General features: G+C 36.8%; 1 protein-coding gene across 1 annotated transcript in view; it reads left to right on the top strand.

Moving 5' to 3' along the window:
- The first annotated feature begins 11,076 nt into the window (after positions 1-11,076).
- LOC133538921 (nocturnin-like) overlaps positions 11,077-23,108 on the top strand; it is a 30,997-nt gene continuing 18,965 nt past the window's right edge. The window contains exon 1 of the mRNA XM_061880840.1: positions 11,077-11,232. The gene's annotated coding sequence lies outside the window, so the exon portion shown is untranslated. The remainder of the gene's footprint in view (positions 11,233-23,108) is intronic.

Below are 23,108 nucleotides of genomic sequence, written 5' to 3'. Positions count from 1 at the left end.
ATCAACTTATCCCCAGGTGCATGTCTTTGGAAGTGGGAGGAAGCCGGCGTACCCAGAGGGAACCCACGCATTCACGGGGAGAACATGCAAACTCCACACAGAAATATCCCGAGCCCGGGATTGAACCCGACACTATTCAGGACCTTCGTATTGTGAGGCAGACGCACTAACCCCTCTTCCACTGTGAAGCCCCAACATCTAATTTGTTTGTTTTTGTTTTTTTTGTTTTTTACTCTAAAATAAAGAAAACATATCCAGCCCTTCACAGAGCTTGCCAACTTATAGTAAAAATAAAGAGTTATTTAAGTTTCCGTTTTTATACCTTGTAAATTTGGTGATGTCACATGTTGTATAGTTCCTGTATCTATGCAATTTCCATCATGAAAATTTCCCAGAATATGTAAGTGCATGAAGAGTATTAATATTATTACGTAAATAATAATAAATCCCTCATCTCCTTTGTTTATGTCCCCTTTTTATGAATCTAACCAAGATGAGGAAACAGGTATTTTAATTATTCAACTATATTTACATGATTATTATTAATTTTTTATTATTATTGCTTTAACTTTAGTTTTCCCCCATAGATGTTTTAAACGATATGACCTCTGGTTGTAAAAAAATTTCATTTCTGTTTTTTCATTGAGTAAAGAAGGCAAACAATGTGCTAATATAGGACAGTTTAAGGAACAGCACAAACATATTAATGTGATGAATTTTATATAATTCCTCACATTATTTTGTTGTTGCAAAACCCAAAACCAGTGAAGTTGGCACGTTGTGTAAATCGTAAATAAAAATTGAATACAATGATTTGCAAATCTTTTTTAACCTATATTAATTTAAATACATTGCAAAAACACTCAACGTTTGAACTGATAAACAGAATTTTTTGACAAATATTAGTGCATTTGTAATTTGTTTCAAAAAAGCTGGCAGAAGTAGCAAATAAAGACAAGATGAGGAATGCTGATCAAATACTTATTTGGAACATTTCACAGGTGAACAGGCTAATTGGGAACAGGTAGGTGCCATGATTGGGTATAAAAGCAGCTCCCATGAAATGCTCAGATATTCAGGAACAAAGATGGGGCGAGGGTCACCACTCTGTTAACAAATGCATGAGCAAATTGTTTATAAGCATAATTTCTCAACCAGTTATTGCAAGGAATTTAGGGATTTCACCATCTACACTCTGTAATATCATCAAAAGGTCCGGAAAGACTGGAGAAATCACTGCACGTAAGCAAGGCCAAAAACAAATGCTTGTGATCTTTGATCCCTCAGGCGGTAAAGCATCAAAAACCGACATCAGTGTGCAAAGGACATCACCACATTGCTCAGGAACACTTCAGAAAACCACTGTTAGTAACTACAGGTGATCGCTACATCTGTGAGTGCAAGTTATAACTCTACTATGTAAAGCGAAAGCCATTTATCAACAACACCCAGAAACGCCACCGCTTCGCTGGGCTGAACCCATCTAAGATGGACTGATGCAAAGTGGAAAAGTGTTCTCTGGTCTGATGTGTCCACATTTCAAATTGGTTTTGGAAACTGTGGATGTCTTGTTCTCCTGACCAAAGAGGGAAATAACCATCCGAACTGTTATAGGCGCAAAGTTCAAAGGTCAGGATCTGTGATAGTATGGGGTTGTCTTAGTGACCAAAGCATGGGTAATTTACACATCTGTGAAAGCACCATTAATGCTGAAAGGTACATACAGGTTTTGGAGCAACATATGTTGCCATCCAAGCAACGTTATCATGGACGCCCCTGCTTATTTCAGCAAGACAATACCAAGCCACATGTTATAACAGCGTGGCTTCATAGTAAAAGAGTGTGGGTACTAGACTGGCCTGCCTGTAGTCCAGACATGTGTGGCGCAATATGAAGCCTAAAATACCACAACAGAGACTCCGGACTGTTGAACAACTTAAGCTGTACATCACGCAAGAATGGGAAAGAATTCCACCTGAAAAACTTAAAAAATTGGTCTCCTCGGTTCCCAAACGTTTACTGAGTGTTGTTAAAAGGAAAGGGCATGTAACACAGTTGTAAAAATGCCCCTGTGCTAACTTTTTGCAATGTGTTGCTGCCTTTAATTCTAAGTTAATGATTATTTGCAAAAAAATTTGTGTCAGTTTGAACATTAAATATCTGGTCTTTGCAGTGTATTCAATTGAATATAAGTTAAAAAGGATTTGCAAATAATTGTATTCTGTTTTTTTTTTCACGATTTACACAATGTGCGAACGTCACTGGTTTTGGGTTTCAGGTATGAATGATCATGTATCATCATAAATGTATATATTCATCACAATGTTCGAATAGTGTTGTGCATATTTCTTGCAAAATGCAAAATTCAAATCATACAACATAGGATTTCTAGCCAACACAACTCTTTGGTTCTAACTGATAAGAATCTGTGTTAGGTCACAAATCACATATTTGAAAATATACTGTTAAATGTATAAATAAACACCACAATACATTGCCAATAGTCACAGTATATATACAGTATATATATATTTATTTATATATATATATATATATATATATATATATATATATATAAATGTATATATATATATATATATATAAATGTATATATATATATATAAATGTATATAAATAGTATATATATATATATGTATGTACAGCATATATACATATTATACACATGTATGTATGTATATATATATATATACATGTGTATATATATATATATATACATGTGTATATATATATATATATATGTATGTACAGCATATATACATATTATACACATGTATGTATGTATATATATATATACATGTGTATATATATATATATATACATGTGTATATATATATACATTTGTACATATATATATATATACACATACATACGTATATATATATATATACATACATATGTGTGTATATATATATATACATACACATACATACATGTGTATATATGTACATACTGTTTGGAGGAAGAAGAATACTGAGTTGCATCCCAAGAACACCATACCTTCTGTGAAGCATGGGGGTGGAAACATCATGCTTTGGGGCTGTTTTTCTGCTAAGGGGACAGGACGATTGATCCGTGTTAAGGAAAGAATGAATGGGGCCATGTATCGTGAGATTTTGAGCCAAATCCTCCTTTCATCAGCTAGAGCTTTGAATGGTTTATCAAATACTTATTTTCCACCATAATTTACAAATACATTATTTAAAATTCCTACAAGAATGGCTTCCGGGGCGTGGCTAAGATGCACATGCAGTAGTTTGCCTCTGCAGTTACTCCGGTGAAAACTGTAAGATTTAATCTTAATTCTGCTTTTTCTTTCTTTCTTTTTCAAACTGACAACGTGTGGTTAATTATATGCATGGCTATCCCTCTGGGTAAATTAGACTCTATTAAGATATAGATAACAACGATTATGGCCAAGACACGAAGAGGGAAGCAGTCAGAGTCACCTGTGGCCGTAAACGAGCCTGAGGCTAGCGCTGAGATGGCGTCATCAACTTTGGAGAAGATGCTGGCTAAGATACTCGAGTCCATAAACAAACGTTTTGACATGCTTGAGGAAAAGCTGGAGGCTCTTTCAAGCAAGCAGTCGGCACTGACCAACCGAGTGCAGGACATGGAGCAGCAAGGTTCTGAACACGAGCGCTGCATTGAAGCGCTCGAACAAAAATTGACTCAAACGCTGAAGAGGAACGAGAAATTGGTAGCTAAAATAGACGAATTGGAAGGGCGCTCAAGACGGAATAACATAAAAATAGTCGGGATACCAGAGCAAGAAGAAAAGGGAAGACTTAGGGATTTCGTTGCGGACCTGATACCAAAGTTGTTTGGAGCGAGTAACTTCTCCAAGCCAGTGGTGGTGGACCGCGCGCACCGTGTCCCGCTCGCTCGCCATGGTAACGGCAAGCGACCCGGGAGCATCATCGCAAGAATACACTTCTACCAGGATAAGGAGCTACTTCTTCGACTGAGCCGCGGCCAGGAGCTAATCTACAACGGCCTGCGCGTGTTCCTGTTTCCAGACTACACTGCCGAAGTGACAGCGCAAAGACGGGCCTTTCGAGAGGCAATGAACATGCTGCGGGAGAAGGAAATCAAGTTTATGCTGCGTTTTCCAGCTCGCCTGCATGTGGAGTACAACGACCAGGTAAAGGTGTTTACCTCTCCTGCAGACACTAAGACCTTTTATTATAAAACATTTTAGTGACTAATGATCAATAATGGCTCTACCACACAAGGCTTATGATAAGTATAAAAGCAGAAATACACTTTTTCACTGAGGTTTATTTCACCGGAGGTCGCAGGAAAAAAAAAAACACTTCACTGCCGAGCTATTAATTGCTTGGGGCAATGAACGCAGCTACGAGCATGTGCCCTGCGCCTGAAGATGGGGAATCATGTACTGGGGAATCGTCCAAAACGACGTCTTATGGACATCACCACAATGGAGATTTCACTCCAAAACATTGAACTACACACGATGGGAACCGAGGGAGGGGGAACAATGGGGTGTGAGTGTTGTGTATGTGTGAATCTGAGCATGAATGTGGAGGAAAGAGATGTACAATCATATTTCAACTTACTAATTACTAAGCGTTTTTTTTTTCATGTAAGGACAAGAAAAAAACAAACCAAAAACACCATAATGTCAACTTGTAAGAAAAAAATCACACTAGTTTCATGGAATGTTAGGGGGCTTAGCCAAAAATATTAACGCAGGGAAGGTTTTTTCACATTTAAATTAATTAAAAGCAGATGTTGTATTCTTACAAGAAACACATCTCTGTAAAGACAACCAACACAAACTTAAAACAAGCTGGATATCTCAGGTTTATCACACACCCTTTACTTCACAAGCTAGAGGTGTAGCTATTTTATTTAATAAAAATGTGCCTTTCATACTTACATCAAAAGTAATTGCCCCTAATGGAAGATTTATTTTATTGAATGGTCATATTACATCCTACCCAGTAACTTTTTTGAATATCTATGGACCAAACACTGATGACTCAAACTTTTATCATCAAGTCTTTGGTCTACTTCCTGATGATAGCTCCTCTCATATCTACATTGGTGGTGATTTTAACTGCCTTTTGGACCCCACTTTAGATATATTGTCAACTAAATCTCATGTAATTGCTAACTCAACTAAAACTATTAATAATCTTATGAGATCAAGAAATATCATAGACATATGGAGAGTAAAACACTATAATAAAAGAGAGTATTCACTTTACTTCGCTGTACACAATTCCTACACAAGAATTGATTACTTTTTAGTAGAAGCCTCTGCCCTCTCCAATGTCAGTAATTCTGAGTACCATAGTAGAATAATCTCAGATCACAGTCCTGTGAGTTAGCAGATTCAAATTGATCTCCTTAAAATCAAACAAAAATGGAGATTTAATCCACAACTATTATTATATGAAGATTTTAAAGAGTATATAAACAAGATTATCCAAGATTTTATTGAGGTGAATGATAACGGAGAGGTCTCAGACTCCACATTGTGGGAAGCTCTTAAAGCTACTGTGAGAGGATATATCATTTCATTTGAAATCTCAAAACAAAGAGAAACAAGAAAAAGGCAGAGAGAATTAGAAAAAGAAATTAAAGAAATGGAAAAAATTCATATAAATTCTCTTTTGCAGTCTGATTACAATAAGATGCTGAAACTGAAAAATGAATACAACTCTCTTCTTCATGTGGAAGTATCTAAACTCCTGCTGAAAAATAAACAAAAACATTTTGAAATATCCGATAAACCACAAAAACTTCTATCTAGACAGCTCAAAGGAGATCAAGCCAAAGCTGCTATTCACAAAATATGCTCAAAAACAGGTGAAACATGTACAGATCTAAAGGATATCAATAATGTCTTCAAAGACTTTTATTCAGAATTATATAAATCTAATTCAGCTATATCTGTTAATGATTTAAATTATTTTTTTACCTCATTAAACTTACCTCAACTGAGTCCAAATCATCAGAATTCTTTAGACAACACTATTTCAACTGAAGAACTGCAAAAAGCACTGAAATCTTTCTCCTTGAATAAAAGCCCTGGTCCAGATGGATTTGGTGCAGAGTTTTATCAAGCTTTCAGTGAAATACTATCCCCTATAATACTTAGAATGTTAAATGATTCTTTTGTGAACAACAAACTTCCACGTTCTTTGTATGAAGCCCATATATGTATAATGCCAAAAAAGGGAAAAAATCCACTTGATCCAGCCAATTATAGACCTATCTCCCTGCTCAATTTAGACCATAAGATTCTAACTAAGGTACTCGCAACAAGGTTAAGCAACCACATAACAGAAATTATTCATCCAGATCAGTTCGATTTCATCCCGGACAGACCTTCTTTTGGCAATGTACGGAGATTACTGAACGTATTGTACTCAGACTGCACAGGAAACAAAAAGGCTGCCGTCCTGACTCTGGATGCTCATAAAGCTTTTGATTCAATTGAGTGGGCATATCTTTTTCATGTTCTCAAATTATTTGGATTGGGAGAAAATTTTATAAAATGGGTTAAAATAATTTATTCTGCACCAAAATCATATGTCATAACTAGTAATGTAATATCGGATAGTTTTGAATTACACCGCGGAGTGAGACAGGGTGACTGCCTTTCGCCCTTACTCTTCAATTTGGCCCTCGAACCACTGGCTATTGGTTTAAGAATGAACTCTAATATTAAAGGATTTTCAGTGGGCTCATCAGAGTCTCATCTCACTTTATGCAGATGATGTACTTGTTACACTTACTGAGCCAGAAGTTGCACTACCACTTCTTTTAGAATATGTAGACTCTTTTGGTAGAATATCTGGTTATAAAATAAACTGGTCCAAAAGTGAGCTTATGTTCCTAGGAGATAATGTTGAGATCAGTCAAAATCCAGTTAAAGTCGCAGAAAATTACTTATCCTATCTTGGCTTAAAAATATCTAAAAATTATGAATCATTACTAAAGTTGAACTTTATTGAAGCCTTTGAGAAACTGAAAGTGTGTATTGAGTATTGGAAGACCCTACCTCTCTCTATGTTGGGCAAGGTGAATGCTATCAAAATGATCACTCTGCCAAAATGTATTTATCTTTTTCAAAATTTACCAATTGTAATTCCTGTAGATTTTTTCCAAAAACTTGAATCTTTAGTTCTAGATTTTGTGTGGGGATGTAAAAATGCAGAATATCCAAAAAGCACTTATTTAGATCTACAGAGGAAGGGGGACTGGGTCTTCCAATGTTCAAAAATTATTATTGGGCATCAAATCTGAGCGCATTAACCTATTGGAAGATGGGGTCCCAAATAATGAATCTTTTAATTCTGCTCCTTTATGGCTGAAATTGGAACTGCAGTCATTAGTGAAACCCTATACATCATTGCTATCGCTACTTTTTACTAAACCAGTCTCTTCAATTAAATCAATAAGTCATAGTGTTGTAGTACGAAATTCTATCAAAATTCTTTCTCAAATTAAAAAACAATTGAATATTTCCAATGTAACTGTATTCACCAATATATCACAATCATGCATTTATTCCATCGATAACAGATAAAACATTTTTTGACTGGTACTCAAATGGAATTAAATGCATAAAAGACATTTATGTCGAGGACAGTCTTGTGTCATTTGAGCAATTGCGAATCAAATTTAATTTGTCCCAATTCAGTTGGTTTTGCTATTTGCAGGTAAAAACATTTATCAAAGAAAACATTTCAAAGTCTCAGCTGGTAAATGAAAAACATCCTCTTTTAGAACTATTAAATTTACCACCCACAAGTAAAAAGTTTATCGCTAAATTTGTCAGCTGCTTCATTATGCCCATGACATCAGCAGACAGTGTTAAAAGAGCATGGGAACAGGAACTAAGGACAACAATACCCAATCAGCAGTGGGAACAGACACTCTCTCAAATTCACAAGTGCTCAATTAACAGCAGACATAGGCTCATACAGTTTAAAGTGATTCATCGTTTTTACTATTCTAAAGTTTTATTACACAAATTTTATCCTGATACATCTCCACTTTGTGATAAATGTAAATCTGCTGAAGGATCATTGTCTCACTCGTTTTGGGGATGTCCAATTATTCAATCATTTTGGTCCAGCATTTTCTTTTTTTACTCGGGGGTATATCAGAGAAAAATTGTCCCTGATAGGGATATGATCTTATTTGGGTGGTCTTCCATCCATCCATCCATCCATCCATTTTCTACCGCTTATTCCCTTTCGGGGTCGCGGGGGGCGCTGGCGCCTATCTCAGCTACAATCGGGCGGAAGGCGGTGTACACCCTGGACAAGTCGCCACCTCATCGCAGGGCCAACACAGATAGACAGACAACATTCACACTCACATTCACACACTAGGGCCAATTTTTTAGTGTTGCCAATCAACCTATCCCCAGGTGCATGTCTTTGGAAGTGGGAGGAAGCCGGAGTACCCGGAGGGAACCCACGCATTCACGGGGAGAACATGCAAACTCCACACAGAAAGATCCCGAGCCTGGATTTGAACCCAGGACTGCAGGACCTTCGTATTGTGAGGCAGACGCACTAACCCCTCTGCCACCGTGAAGCCCTGGGTGGTCTTCAGAAACACAAAAGCTTCCAAAACATATTAGAACTGTGTTGCTGCCTGGGACGGTTTTGGCCAAAAGACTCATTCTCAGAGACTGGAATACTCTATCTGCACCCAACTTCAGGAACTGGTTAAATGAACTTGTGAATGTTATGACTCTTGAAAAAATAAGATTTATAAACTACAAATATGAATAAATGGGAATTAACCTGGAAACCTTTACTGACATATGTTGAAGCATAACTTATAGACATTTAAAGAAAAACTAAACTGCCATCTTTTTGTAGTTGTATTCCATTTTTATTGTTATTATCTTTTGTACTGATTCAACACTATACTTGTTTTTCTTGTGTCACTTCTGATATGGTTTTGTCATGGTTTACTTGCTTTTTTTGTTCAGTTTTTTTGTGATTATTGTTTTGTATTGATCAAGCCCTGTAACTTTTCCTTTTTTTTCCCTCTAAGTGTGTACGGTGGACAGGCCCTCGGGAGGTGATCTTGTGAACACTTCCTGAGGATCCTTGATGCCGAGGTATGTTCATCCATTTTGCTGTGATCTGGATAGCCTGCTGATCGTGAGCCGCAGCGGGATGGATGGATATATGTATATATATATGTATGGATATATATATGTGTGTGTGTATGTGTATATATATATACAATATTTGGGTATATTTTCTGATAATGTCTGTACTGTAAACCTTGAGTTGTTAAAGTTCATGTGCACCTCTCTCCTCAAGTGTGTATGTGTGTGTGTATGAGTGGATGTGACTGTTTGTCATTTTAACTGTAAAATCTAATAAAATATATTTGCACAATAAAATTTCTACAATATGTATTCCTGGATTTTTTTTCACATTCAGTCTCTCAGTTGAAGTGTACCTATGATGAAAATTACAGACCCTTGTCATCATTTTAAGTGGGAGAACTTGCCCAATCGGTGGCTGACTAAATACTTTTTTGCCCCACTGTATACACATGCATACTCACACACACAAACAGACATATATTTATATATATATATATATATGAAACTAAAATTGAACATGGAGGTTGATGGCTGTTATTTTTGTGGAGCTATAGAGGATGTCAATCATCTGTTTGTGGAATGTGAGAGTGTACATGTGTTTTGGGAGGAGATCAGAGATTGGCTGAGAGACAAGGGTGTGGAGATGTCCCCATTCTCTACAGAACAGATCATACCTACCCACTCCCTCACACATTCACACATCCATTGAGACAACTTTACATCAACTGGAGAAAATCCAAAATGAAAATCAACTAAAATAATAACAACAAAATAATAATAAAAATAGACAATAATAACAATTCATACATTAACCATCCAACCAAAACCAGTCTGTTGACTTTTGCAGTCAAGATATTTCATTACAGGGCACCAGGAGTCCTCCCATTTTCTTTGAGCGGATTGTCCGCTGTAACACAGTTTCTTCATATGTATGAAACAAGTTAAATCACTCAATTTTGAAAGGATGGAGGAGTTGGTGTCTTCCATCCCGCATAACATAGAAATGTTTGTCAACATTATTATGCTCCAGGCAAACATTTTTTTTCATAAATTTCGATTTATTAAAGTGAGGCCTACATTTTATAATTGGCTTAATGGTTTACAAATATCAATCAAATCTTGAAGAATAACTAAGTGTACAAAAGCCCTTAAATTGATATACATGTTAATTTTTTCAAAAGTCATTTAGGTAGCCCTTTTTGTGATTTTTTTTGGGTCATATTTTTATTGTTATTTATTATATTTCATACTCTCTGTATTTGCTTTAGTTTTCTTTGTTTGATGTTGAAAGTGCCTTGACTTTTGTGTGAATTATAAATGTATGTTTGTTGTTCAATAAAAAAAAAAATATATATATACAAATAATAAATAAAAACAACTAGGGGTTAGTGCGTCTGCCTCACAATACGAAGGTCCTGCAGTCCTGGGTTCAAATCCAGGCTCGGGATCTTTCTGTGTGGAGTTTGCATGTTCTCCCCGTGAATGCGTGGGTTCCCTCCGGGTACTCCGGCTTCCTCCCACTTCCAAAGACATGCACCTGGGGATAGGTTGATTGGCAACATTAAATTGGCCCTAGTGTGTGAATGTGAGTGTGAATGTTGTCTGTCTATCTGTGTTGGCCCTGCGATGAGGTGGTGACTTGTCCAGGGTGTACCCCGCCTTCCGCCCGATTGTAGCTGAGATAGGCGCCAGCGCCCCCCGCGACCCTAAAAGGGAATAAGCGGTAGAAAATGGATGGATTGATGGAACTATCCCCAGGTGCATGTCTTTGGGGGTGGGAGGAAGTACATCCATCCATCCATCCATTTTCTACCGCTTATTCCCTTTCGGGGTCGCGGCATGTGCCTTGTAATTTTATACATTAAATTGTCTTGCAATACGTATTGAGAACAATAAAAAAAATTGTCTTCCTGTTATGTTTTGAAGCAGGTTACCATTACCATTCAGCAGGGGGCAGAATCGCGTTTTTACGATGACCTTGCAGGATGAAGACAAAACAGGCATTATCCTCGGACATCTATGACCGTCGTGAGGTCCTCGCCCTATCAAAACAACACCAGGCCACAACAAGACGGCAGCGAAGTGACGAAAACAAAGTAAGTTTGCACAAAAAAACATGAGTTTGTGTGTCGATAGTATTTGCAAACTCATCCTGCCCGGATGGAAAGCAGTAGGTGTGTATATTTTACATATAAAATGTTAATATTTTTGTGGCCATACTTCATAAGTTCAAACGGTTTCCAAGCACTAGTATTTATTTGATCATTTACGGTAGTGGTCCCCAACCACCGGTCCGGGGCCCGGTACCGGTCCGTGACGCATTTGCTAACGGGCCGCAGAGAAACATGAAATAATCTATAAACGACTGAGATTTCTCCTACTTAACTTCAGCCTGTCTCTCCAGACCAGCGTTTTTCAATCTTTTCTGAGGAATGAAACTCATCAGCCGATATTGTCGTTCTCGCAATTGTTGGATACAAATTCAAACCATAACCAACCATGCATAACTTAAGTTCTTGTCTCAAAGTAGGTGTAGTGTCACGACCCGACCTGTCACGTCACGCCGTTACTTACTTAGAGTTTTTTGGTGTTTTCCTGTGTGTTGTGTTTTAGTTCTTGTCTTGCGCTCCAATGTTGTTGTTGATTGTCATGTTCGGATGTACTTTGTGGACGCCGTCTGCTCTACACGCTGAAAGTATTTGCTGTCGTCTAGCATTATGTTTTTGTTTACTTTGTAGCCAGTTCAGTTTTAGTTTCGTTCAGCATAGCCATCCCTAAGCTTCAATGCCTTTTCTTAGTGGCACTTGTCTTATGTTTATTTTTGGTTTAAGCATTAGATACTTTTTTTATCAGCACGCTGCCTCCCACATATTGTGATCACGACAAACCATGTTCCCGACATTTACAAAGGAATTAGCTACCTGCTGCTACCTACTGATATGCTGAACTGTAGACAGTACATACACTCAACAACGGTACATTTGCAGATTATAATTAGTGGTTTTCAAAAAATATTTTTAACCCAATTAGGTGAAATTACATAATTTCCCACGGCACACCAGACAACATCTCATGGTACACTAGTGGTCTAAAAACACTGCACTCGACACACCAAAAAGCTTGTTTATAAATGTTCAATAAAACTCCTCATAGGAAGTTGGTATAACTTTGTGACACCCACATTAATGAACATATGATGAACACAATAATGAGCATCTCCTTGCAAAGAAACAGGAATTTTAGCGTTATAGTCAGTTGTATTTTTCATGCACCTATTTTTTGCTGTATTTATCTGGCACACGTGGAAAGCCGCTCCCTGAAAATATTGCCTACATTAAACCGGTCTGTGGTGCAAAAAAGGATGGGGACCACTAATTTAGACAATACCCATGTTATAACATTGAAACGAATTTGACCTTGTGCCTCTTAATATCGCAACGTAGGACCTTGATTCTATCGGTGACATACAGCTTCATGATTGAAAAATATATCAATCATATATTTGTGCATTGAACTGTTTTGTGAATGAACTGTGTTATGAATGTACTTTCTATATAAGTGGTTGTCAAACTTTTTTCACCAAGTACCACCTCAGGAAATACCTGTCTCTCCAAGTACTGCCATAATAACCAACAATAAAACACTATAGCATAATAAGCCTAAAAACAAGGCAGGGGTTTTATTTAACAAGTATATTTAATATACTTGGCTTATTTAACTCGTATATTTAGTATATGTGGCCACTGTAACATTGGACACAGTTTGAACAGTAACACTGAGTTTGAATGTAGAAAAATAATACACTGCTTAAATGATGAATCAAATCAAATTCATGTAGTAATTGAGTGATTTTTTTGACTTGCCTTGATATGGAGCCTGCATATCACTTGTGCAGGGGTCAGCAACCCAAAACGTTGAAAGTGCCATATTGGACCAAAAAAAAAACAAAAAACTATATGTCTGGAGCTGCAAAAAATGAAAAGTTGTATATAAGTATTTTAATGAAGATAACACATTATATACCGTATTTCCTTGAATTGCCGCAGGGCATATAGTATGCTGTCTTCTTTTATTAGATTTAGTACAGTCTTTGGCAAGCTAGGTAATGTTTTCTGTGGTCTGGAACAACATGGCACACAAACAACTATCTGAAATGCAGCCAATATTACATACAGGTAATGTGTGATGAGACAGCCATCGATTTTCTGCCGCTTGTCCCTTTCGCGGTCGCGGGGGGTGCTAGAGCCTACAAAGAGGATAAAAGTAAAGGATATTAAATGAGCTCATATATACCTACAAATGAGGCATAATGATGCAATATGTACATACAGCTAGCCTAAATGGAATGTTAGCCTCAATTAGCTTGCAGTCATGCACTGACCAGATATGCTTGATTAGCACTCCAAGTCAATAACATCAACAAAGCGCACCTTTGTGCATTCACGCACAACATGAAACTTTTGGTGGACAAAATGAGACAAAGAAGGAGTGGAAGATTTCACATGTAAACACGCTATTGCGTCATAGCCCACACTATGGTGAGTTCAAGAAGCGCCAAAATTAGTTGGATAAACAATGTTGACCAAATACTCTCATCAGTGAAGCATACACACAGACATATTACACAGTGGTAGTTTTAACAATTGGGAAGGTTTGTGTCATGTTTGTCCTCAAACAAAAAACACACTAAAACAAAAATAATTATTCCCCCCCCATCTTTTTTCATTTTCAAACCTTTTTTAAAAATGCTCCCGGGAGCCACTAGGGCGGCACTAAAGAGCCGCATGTGGCTCGAGAGCCGCGGGTTGATGACCACCGCCCTAGTGGTACCCATACCATAGTTTGAGAATAACATGTATACCATTTCTTATTTAAAAACACTGCATTTGCTCATTTCCAAATTGAATATATGAGTTTTTAAAATTATTTTATGCATGCTTTATAAATACAAAAGTCCACGTTTGAATAAAAACTAATGGGACAAATAAGGTATGCCCCCCCAATGATTTGTCTATAAATTGTGTACAGCTCTGCATAACATTGCATAACATTGAAATCTTATTAGCATTAAACAAAACAAAAAGAGAGAAATGTAGATCAATGTACACCAAATAATAACTTTACTAGTTATTCTTTGTTGTAAGTTGATTAATATTTTTTTTTGTAACAGAAACATTTGAAGTGTGTCAGTTTGCCTTAAATTCCCTATTTAAACCTAAAAGTAGACTTGAACCATTTGATATTGAACAATAAAACAAAATAAAGTCATATAATAATAATAATACATTCAAATTGATCAGCAACATTACCTATAGAGCACAATATATATATAAACAACTCAACCTACAAAACAAAATGAATGAAACAATTAGTGCAGATTCTTTTTTTAATCGAAATGAGGGAGTCAGGGTTAATGGCTGCAATGAGGACGTTTTGTAATTCGCAGCAGGGTTTGAAGTATAATACTATGTGATAGCTGCAATGGCACCGCCCCACTATTTGAGGGGCGGTGCTCTAAGGACCAGGAGGCAGGAATTTAACTTACAACTATTACGACTTCCATGTTTTTATCTTGTTTATGTAGTGTCAAAATGTCATGTTTTCCAAATATCATTAGAGTGACAGCAGAGTGCTCTGCTAAAAAAAAAAAAAAAAAAATCACTAGCCAAAGATCGTCTGTATGACCAGTATGTTGTTTTAAAATAAAAAATACAACAATGCTCTGGAATGTTCTGCTGCTTTTATAAATCTGCTGCAAAAATGTTAGCAATACATTTTTAACTACTAATTATCTATCCCAGTGCTCCAGCCCGCAGACTAACTAGATCTAAAACAGTGGAACCTTGATTAAGGAACCCCTCTATTTGCAAACTTTTCGGTTTACGAACCTTTAGATATGCCTCTTGTTGTAAGACAGTTTAATTAATTTATTGATTTTTTTCATTCATTCCTTTTTACAAAGATAGCTGACCTCATCATTAGAAAGTTAAGCAGCAAGAGGTAACAAGAGTTAAATGAGGAATTCATGAGACTCAGCAGTTACTTTCACAGATTCCTTGACACGAGCGGAGACCACAAAACTAAACTTAAATTCAAAACTTTAGAAGATAAAGAACAAGTTGCTTTTGAGGAGTACTTGGAAAACTGATTGGAGAAAATGAAACAGCGCAAAATAGTCAAAAACATTGTTTGGGCTAAGAAAATATAGTGTAAACAATCTCATATCGATAATTAAAGGGAATGAATGAAGCTATAGTGTTTAGGTAAACACTGTTTACCTAAACCAAGTTGACAAAGTACTATTCCAAGAAATCTGTGAAAAACAGGTAATTGAAGCATCTAAAGCTATGTCAGTCAGTGGATCAATTTAAGGAACTGAATAACAGAGAGCAGACTGTTTAAGAGACCAGAGATGAAATTGAGTTGTGAAAAAATCCAGTTTATGATCCCACATGCTCTTGAAACATCAAACGCAGAAGGTCTAGTGCCCCGAACAGAAATTCAATCTCTAAAAATTTTAAAAGCTTGTCTACCCATCTTTAACAGCTGCAGTAGAGACTTTTACAGACCCAAAATGATTGTAAATCTCTACAAAAACAAAGGAACCCATGTAAAACAGATGAACCTATGAAACTGATGGACAGCTTGGATAAACAGATCATAACAGATCTGAAACTAAAATCCTACAGCACTAATAAAGATCTAGTGTATTTGGAGTTTTGGAAAACAAATACAGGACAAGTCAAGACAAGAACTAAAGGGACTTACTCCCGAGAAGTGAAACTATACAAAAAAGTAATTTAACTCATTAAAACATGTAAAAAGCTTTAGCTGATTGAACGGAGTTGGCCCTGCGATGAGGTTGCGACTTGTCCAGGGTGTTCCCTGCCTTCTGCCCGAATGCAGTTGAGATAGGCTCCAGCACTCCCCGCAACCCCGAGAGGGACAAGCGGTTGAAAATGGATGGATGGATTTAACTGACTTAGGAAATATTGATGCAACAGTAAATCCTCTTCTTGTACTATCAGTCCAAAATAAACTACTTAAATCCATCCAAGAAAGTTAGTTGATATTTAATAATAAACTGAATAACAATGTCTTAACATCTAACGAATTCAGCAAATTGTCATTTGTGAAAGTTTGAGAAAGCATCCTTAAAAAGAATGGAACAATGTTGTGATGCATATTGTTTGGAAAAAAACACAAAAACAGACAACTCCTGTGAAAGGAAGCAAGTATTTACAAAACCCTGAGGCAAAGACAATCCAGTGAATTCCAAAAACACTTGTCGTATGTAGTGACAACACACATTATGATTAAATCTTCTACTGTAAACAAATTAAAGGACTCAAACTTCATGAAAATAAGTTATTGTAGAAAAACTGGGAACCTGTCAATTGTGTCTGGGATACCGTGGAGATGAAGAAGACTGCAATAGTTCATATCTTTGCAAAAACAAGAGTTGCATTACCTTTTCTGCCCAATAAAGGAAAAAGACAAAATAAGAAAAGATCCATTGGCAAAATCTATTAGTGAACAAAAATAAATAAATTAAACTAAACAAACCTGAGGATGCAAAAGTCAAGAAAGGTTTTCCAAACTGATCAAGTACTTCCAATCATGATGAACTTGAGTTACCGTCCTTTCAATGATGCTGTAGGTGACTTCATATGGGGGTCAAAAGATTGAAACACTATTTGCTCTTGGATTTGACACAAACTAAATAACACACAAAGCTGCTTATAGGCTGGGATTAGAGAGTAATATAGTAAGTATAGATCTGTAAAGGGTAGGAGAGAGAATTACAAAAGTTGACACAAAGAAATACACTCCCACAGTTATGATGAAAACTCTTATAATTAAAACTCTAGAAGGAACGGGAACATATACATTTGTATGCTTACGGTCTAGACGAAATTGCCAAAGTGGACAGGATTATTACACCAAAAAAGTTGAACAAATAATTTGTAAATGTCAAACTGGAAGAAATAAAAAGACCTGAGAAAATTTAACAACTGACCAGCCTCAAATATGGCTTCTAAGTGAGCTCCACAAGTTGTTGAGCCAGTTGGACTGGACATAGTCTTGTTTTATGAGGGTAACAGGCTCACCCTCAAAATGTGTTTGGATAACAATAAGTAACGAATCATAGTAAGACACAACTTTCTCACTCCATGAGAATAACTGCTATGAAGTAGGAACAACGATCAGGGACCAAACTGAGACAAATACTTACTGCTATTTGAGAATTATTGGACTGGTTAGGGCAGTGATTCTTAATTATTTTATGTTAGGCCCTCCTTTGGAAGAAGAAAATATTTTGCGCCCCACTACTCTCCACCGTGACTATAAATAGTATTATTTGTCTGTAAATTTGTTATCTGCGTAACATTGTAAGCTTATTAACATTAAAGGAAACAACACACCGTGGTTACAGTGAAACCAAGTGCTACATATGCTTCATCATATTCTGATACGACAAAAAAAGCATGTTCCCCGAGGCCACCCCACTATTTGAGAAGGACGGGGGTTATTGTCGGTACGAATTCAAATGTGGACAATGCCACTGCAAAAACGGCCAACAAGAACGAAAATGACTGAGAAGAGCAAAATCTTAGTGGTCATGTGACCTTGCCACACTGGGATGCCAAGTATCCAAAATAAGTTAAGAAATACTGTGGACCCAACCTCTCCCAAACAACAAAAAAGCTGTAAAATCAACATTTCTGAGAATGGAAAAACTAAAAAAAATCACAATAGAAATAATCTTACACTTAATCTTACGTCCATGTATGAATACATGAGGGGACGTATGAAAACTCGGTGAATGGAAATATTTAGTTGAATATGTCAATCATCTACTAGGACTGAATCCTCTTTCCGTGACAACTCCTGTACGTCAGAAACTCCCAAGGTCTAAGTATGAATAATACCAAACTAAAATGACCAGATGTTCTTAATTATTTTAAATTAGTTTTTTAAGATCTAGAACATGTATGCAGCATTGGAAAACACTAAAAATACAACCTACAATGGATGAATAGATTCCTACTGAGCGACAATCAGGAAATAGGTGAATCTACGATCTCTAGAATCAATGTAAAGACAAACCAAATTATCACCACAATTTAAAGATTATTTTTGCATTGAATATAAATACAGGATTCCTGAAGAAGACAGTTATTGATGTGATATTCTGACTTTACAATTCCCTGGAAAATATCTGTGAGAGGAAAAGTGACATCGAAGTTTAAAAAAAGAAGGAAAAGTTTGTTCTCCTAAACCAAAATAAAAAATGATGAAAACTAGAGATGTTGCAATACAGATTATGTTCTGTGATTTTTGCAAATGAATAAAAAAGTAGAAACATTTTCAAGGAAATGTTAATAAATGTTAATAAATACTAGTATTTTCCGGACTATATGCCGCTGCTTTTTTCACATGGTTTGAACCTTGTAGCTTCTAAAGCGATGCGGCTAATTAATGGATTTTTCTTTGCTAACGGCCACAATGTTTTATATTGAACAGAAAATGTTCATATAACACCAACATATGAGTGTTATATAAGGTGTATTATTGTTTCTATTACGGCACTATCTCATGAGCGAGTTCACTCACTACAGGTGTTGCGGGTTGAAAATGTACTTCTTGTTTCGTGCCTTGAACCGAAAATGTAAGTCCGTTTTGTCTGCTATTCGTCCATATTTCTGCTTAATAGGATGCTTCATTTATCTCTACAAGCAACTTTTGTAAGATTTACAATATAACTAAAACAACTCATACTTACTAAACCGTCCCATATGTGTTGTCTGTAGAAGGGTTTTCATGCATATTTGTACATGCTATTGTAATATAATCAAGCTAACGTTGTGAGCATTAGTGAATATGCTAACAGGTTTACAAGTGTCTTTGTCACTTATTATTAACTTACGACGGCATTCTTTTTGTATTGTTTCAGTTTTGTAAATTAACCAAAACGTGACCGTGGAGTTATTGTGTCTGTTTAACTGATTGGAGAGCTAGCTTCAGCAGCTAGTCGGTCAATGAAAATTACTTTTGTTTTGTTTAATCAGCTGTCACAGACATCATTTGGAAACAATTTAGGTATGTAAATATATATTTACAAAATCTATTGTACTGGTATTTATCTGCAGCTTATGGTCCGGTGCAGCCAATATATGTAAATCTATGTATTTTTTTATAAATTTGGTGACTGCAGTAGGGCTGCACAATACAGTTTCATCAATATTGTAATCACGATTATTAATCACGACTATTGATTACGTTGGATAAAACAGTGTTGGAGAGGTTGAACGTCTTCATGCCATTTCTAATTAAATAATCTAATATTCCGCCTAGATGAACGATATCCATCCATCCATCTTCTTCCGCTTATCCGAGGTCGGGTCGCGGGGGCAGCAGCGTGAGCAGGGAAGCCATGACTTTCCTCTCCCCAGCCACTTCGTCAACCTCTTCCCTTGGGATCCCGAGGTGTTCCCAGGCCAGCCGGGAGACATAGGCGTACCAACGTGTCCTGGGTCTTCCCCGTGGCCTCCTACCGGTTGGACGTGCCCTAAACATCTCCCTCGGGAGATGTTCGGGTGGCATCCTGACCAGATGCCCGAACCACCTCATCTGGCTCCTCTCGATGTGGAGGAGCAGCGGCTTTACTTTGAGCTCCTCCCGGATGACAGAGCTTCTCACCCTATCTCCAAGGGAGAGCCCCACCACCCGGCGGAGGAAACTCATTTCGGCCGCTTGTACCCGTGATCTTGAAGGATATCCATATATTTAAATACATATTTGTGTTTTTGTTCATGACGAGTATCATTATGTCTGCTTTTCTCACTACATGATGGCGTTTAGCTCTATTTTTTCATTTTTTGATGCTTTTTCCTAGCGCCACAAAAAAAAACAGCCACGGTTAATGGGTGGCCTGCGGATCATCAATTTGACACCTCTGCTTGACCTAATGATTGTTTGTCATGAGGAAAAATATAAAAATATAGTTATTCAGTGTAACGATTGAACTAATGTGAAAGACTCCTTCAATGCGTAATTACATTTCCACATTCCCTGAAGTTATACGCATGCACAGGTGCAGGGCGTGCATGAATTTCAATGGGGAGCAGTTTTCGCCAGAACAACGGCAAACAAAGGTTGGCACTCGATGGTAAAATGTTTTCAGATTCTGTTTAGCACGATGGCAGGCTGTTAGTCCTGAACCTTTTGAAGATATTACGGGCCGTAGATGGTGAAATCCCTAAATTCCTTGTTTACAAACGGCAGGACTTTAAAAACAAGTAGGGTCAATTTTGCAATATTCCCAACACATGGTTTTAAAGATCACCTGCTGAATGTTCTCTACCGTCCTTAACACTCTCAGAGTCAGAGCTGGCGAGTCAAGGAGCGACAGTGACAGGACTTTGTTTTGCGCTTTCAAAATGAAAACAGCAACAAACAAGGTTCTCCTTCACGGTATACTTTTTCAGTGGGACGAATGCGTCTGTCTCAACGCACACCAAGATTCCACGGAAGTGAAATGAAGCGATCAGCTACAGCTACCTTGGGAAAAATTAGTTAATTTTAATATAATAATACTCTTAATGGTAATGTTTCAGGTCGGCATTGGTAATGGAGTTTTGCTCACACACAATGGTCTATGGCGTGGACGGGCGCAAGCTTTACAGGCCTGTTCTCTGCCGCATTTATTGTAAATGTTAATATCACTGACGATCACCCTCATTTTATTGTGGCAGCCAAATAGTGATCATGACTCAACTTTGATAAATTTTGCAGCCTATAAGTTGGAAAATACGATTTTCTTGATCTTCCTTCCGGATCAGTAAAGTATCTACCTGTTGTCCACCAATATTGCCGTTTGAGACCCACTTGTAGGCTTTGCTTTTCAAACTGTTTTAACATTGGCAGAATGCTGAAACAAATAGACAATGAAACAATATGAACAACCCAACAAAAAACTAATAGTTGTGAAAATAACCATAGAGAATTGAAAAATATTAACGGATGGCACGGGGCCCTGGTGGTTTGCAGGTCGATCTTGGTTTGAATCTCTATTTGGACATCTCTGTGTGAAGTTTGTATGTTTCCCAGGTAACATCTCCATGCACAACATTTAAACTGCCCAGAGATAGGTGTGCCATAGGTGTGGTATCATTTAAGGTTACATGTGACGAATGTTGCCAATACTTTATACTTACAGTACAGTATGTACATTCGATTTCTTAGCATTTTTTCCTTAAACATGCAAACATTAAAAAAAAAATGTTTGTCAAGTTTTCATTATGTAGTGTTTTGTGTACAATTCTGAGGAGAATACATATATTTCATTTTGAAGTAAGGCTGTAACATAACAAAATATGGAAACAAAGAGTAAAAAGGTGATTTAACATGAAAAGTGAAAATAACTGTGAATAAAAAATGACCTACATACATTTCACAGTCATGGAATGAGGTAAATGCCCTCACACACGCACACATGTTGTCAGAACCTGACATCTCTGCATAAAACCTCAGCCGTGTGACGTTTGCTACACATTACCTTGCCACAGACTAACAAGTATGTGGTAACCTGCGGTTGATAACGTGTGTGTGTGTACACATGCTGCATGCGAGTCAGTCTTGGTAGCCAAGAACTTTGACTTTTTAACCATTGTACTATGCAACTTCAAAACAAAACAAAGGAAGAACTGGGCTTTCAAAAGGTGCAAAGGTGGGAAGGCAAAATAAGTATTCATTAGGGCTCGGTCACTGAGTGAAACCACAATGTTAATTGTTTTTATTTGAGTCTCCTATGTGTAACTCCAAATAAACTCAAGTTAAAACACTGCTTACGAAGGAATTTATTAGTCTGTCCCATACGGAGGAGCCTCTAACTACTTGCTAAGCAACAGGAGACCCAAATAAACTACAATGTCAGACTTCTATAATAATTGGTGTGATATGAATATGGCTGAAAACTGTATCAAAAAGTATTTTTGTATCGCTCGATTTAAATGATTATTGATATGTTTTGTGAAATACGGAAAATATGGACCAGAAGGAAAATATATCAAATGTTAAAATGTTTTATTTCAAGTCTAACCTTCCTATGAGTATAATCCCCTCAACTATCTAATCAGAAATGAAAGGAAATGTCAACACAACCATGAAAAACACTCACTCAATGTAAACAAAATTCTAAAATCACAATACACTGTGGAAATGAAGTTGCAAAAATCAGGAAAACATAAGAAATGCTTAATAAAATGTAACAAAATAGTGCAATGTCTGAAAATGTAAACAGAGAAACCTGAGAACAATTTTTTGTAGGTCTACCGCCATCAAGTTACATGGTCTGTTTAACATGTATTTGCTCTGTTATTCTAATTTAAGTATGGAAATATATTTATGTCATGCAATAAATATTATTTTTTTTCAAAGTAGCACATTTGTTATATTGTTATTTGTTTTATATATGTCGTCCTACACTTTGGTTCCTACTTGTTGTTTCCGTACATACAAATAGCAAACAGACAAAGGGTGAGAATAAAAGATGAGCCTGGCGAAGGACTAAAAAACTGCCATACTGTCGAGGTGATTTACCCTTTTTAATTGACAAGTTCTTGCTGCAGCATTTTCACTTTCTCTTCTCACTTTGTGCAAAGAATCAACTGCAAGACCAAACTTAATAATTAATACTGTTACATGATTGGCTGTTTAGCATGTCCCTCCCATTGCTCACTGATCAACTTTATGTCTTACAAGGTTACCAGACTCTGAGTGCCTTTGTTAATGCAACCAACCATGCTTCATTCTTTTTGGTTTCTTTTGACCAAAAAACATACGGTTTATCGAACACATTTTTTATTGGTATTGATAACGTGTCTATATTGCGATATATATTGATATTGTTTTACACCTCGCCCTATGTATCATGATGAAATCCATCCATCCATCCATCCATTTTCGA

This window comes from Nerophis ophidion, linkage group LG20 (assembly GCF_033978795.1).
Source record: "Nerophis ophidion isolate RoL-2023_Sa linkage group LG20, RoL_Noph_v1.0, whole genome shotgun sequence".
In the NCBI taxonomy this organism is placed as follows: Eukaryota; Metazoa; Chordata; class Actinopteri; order Syngnathiformes; family Syngnathidae; genus Nerophis; species Nerophis ophidion.
The sequence above is the reverse complement of the archived record's forward strand: the minus strand, read 5'-3'. Positions and strand labels throughout refer to the sequence as shown.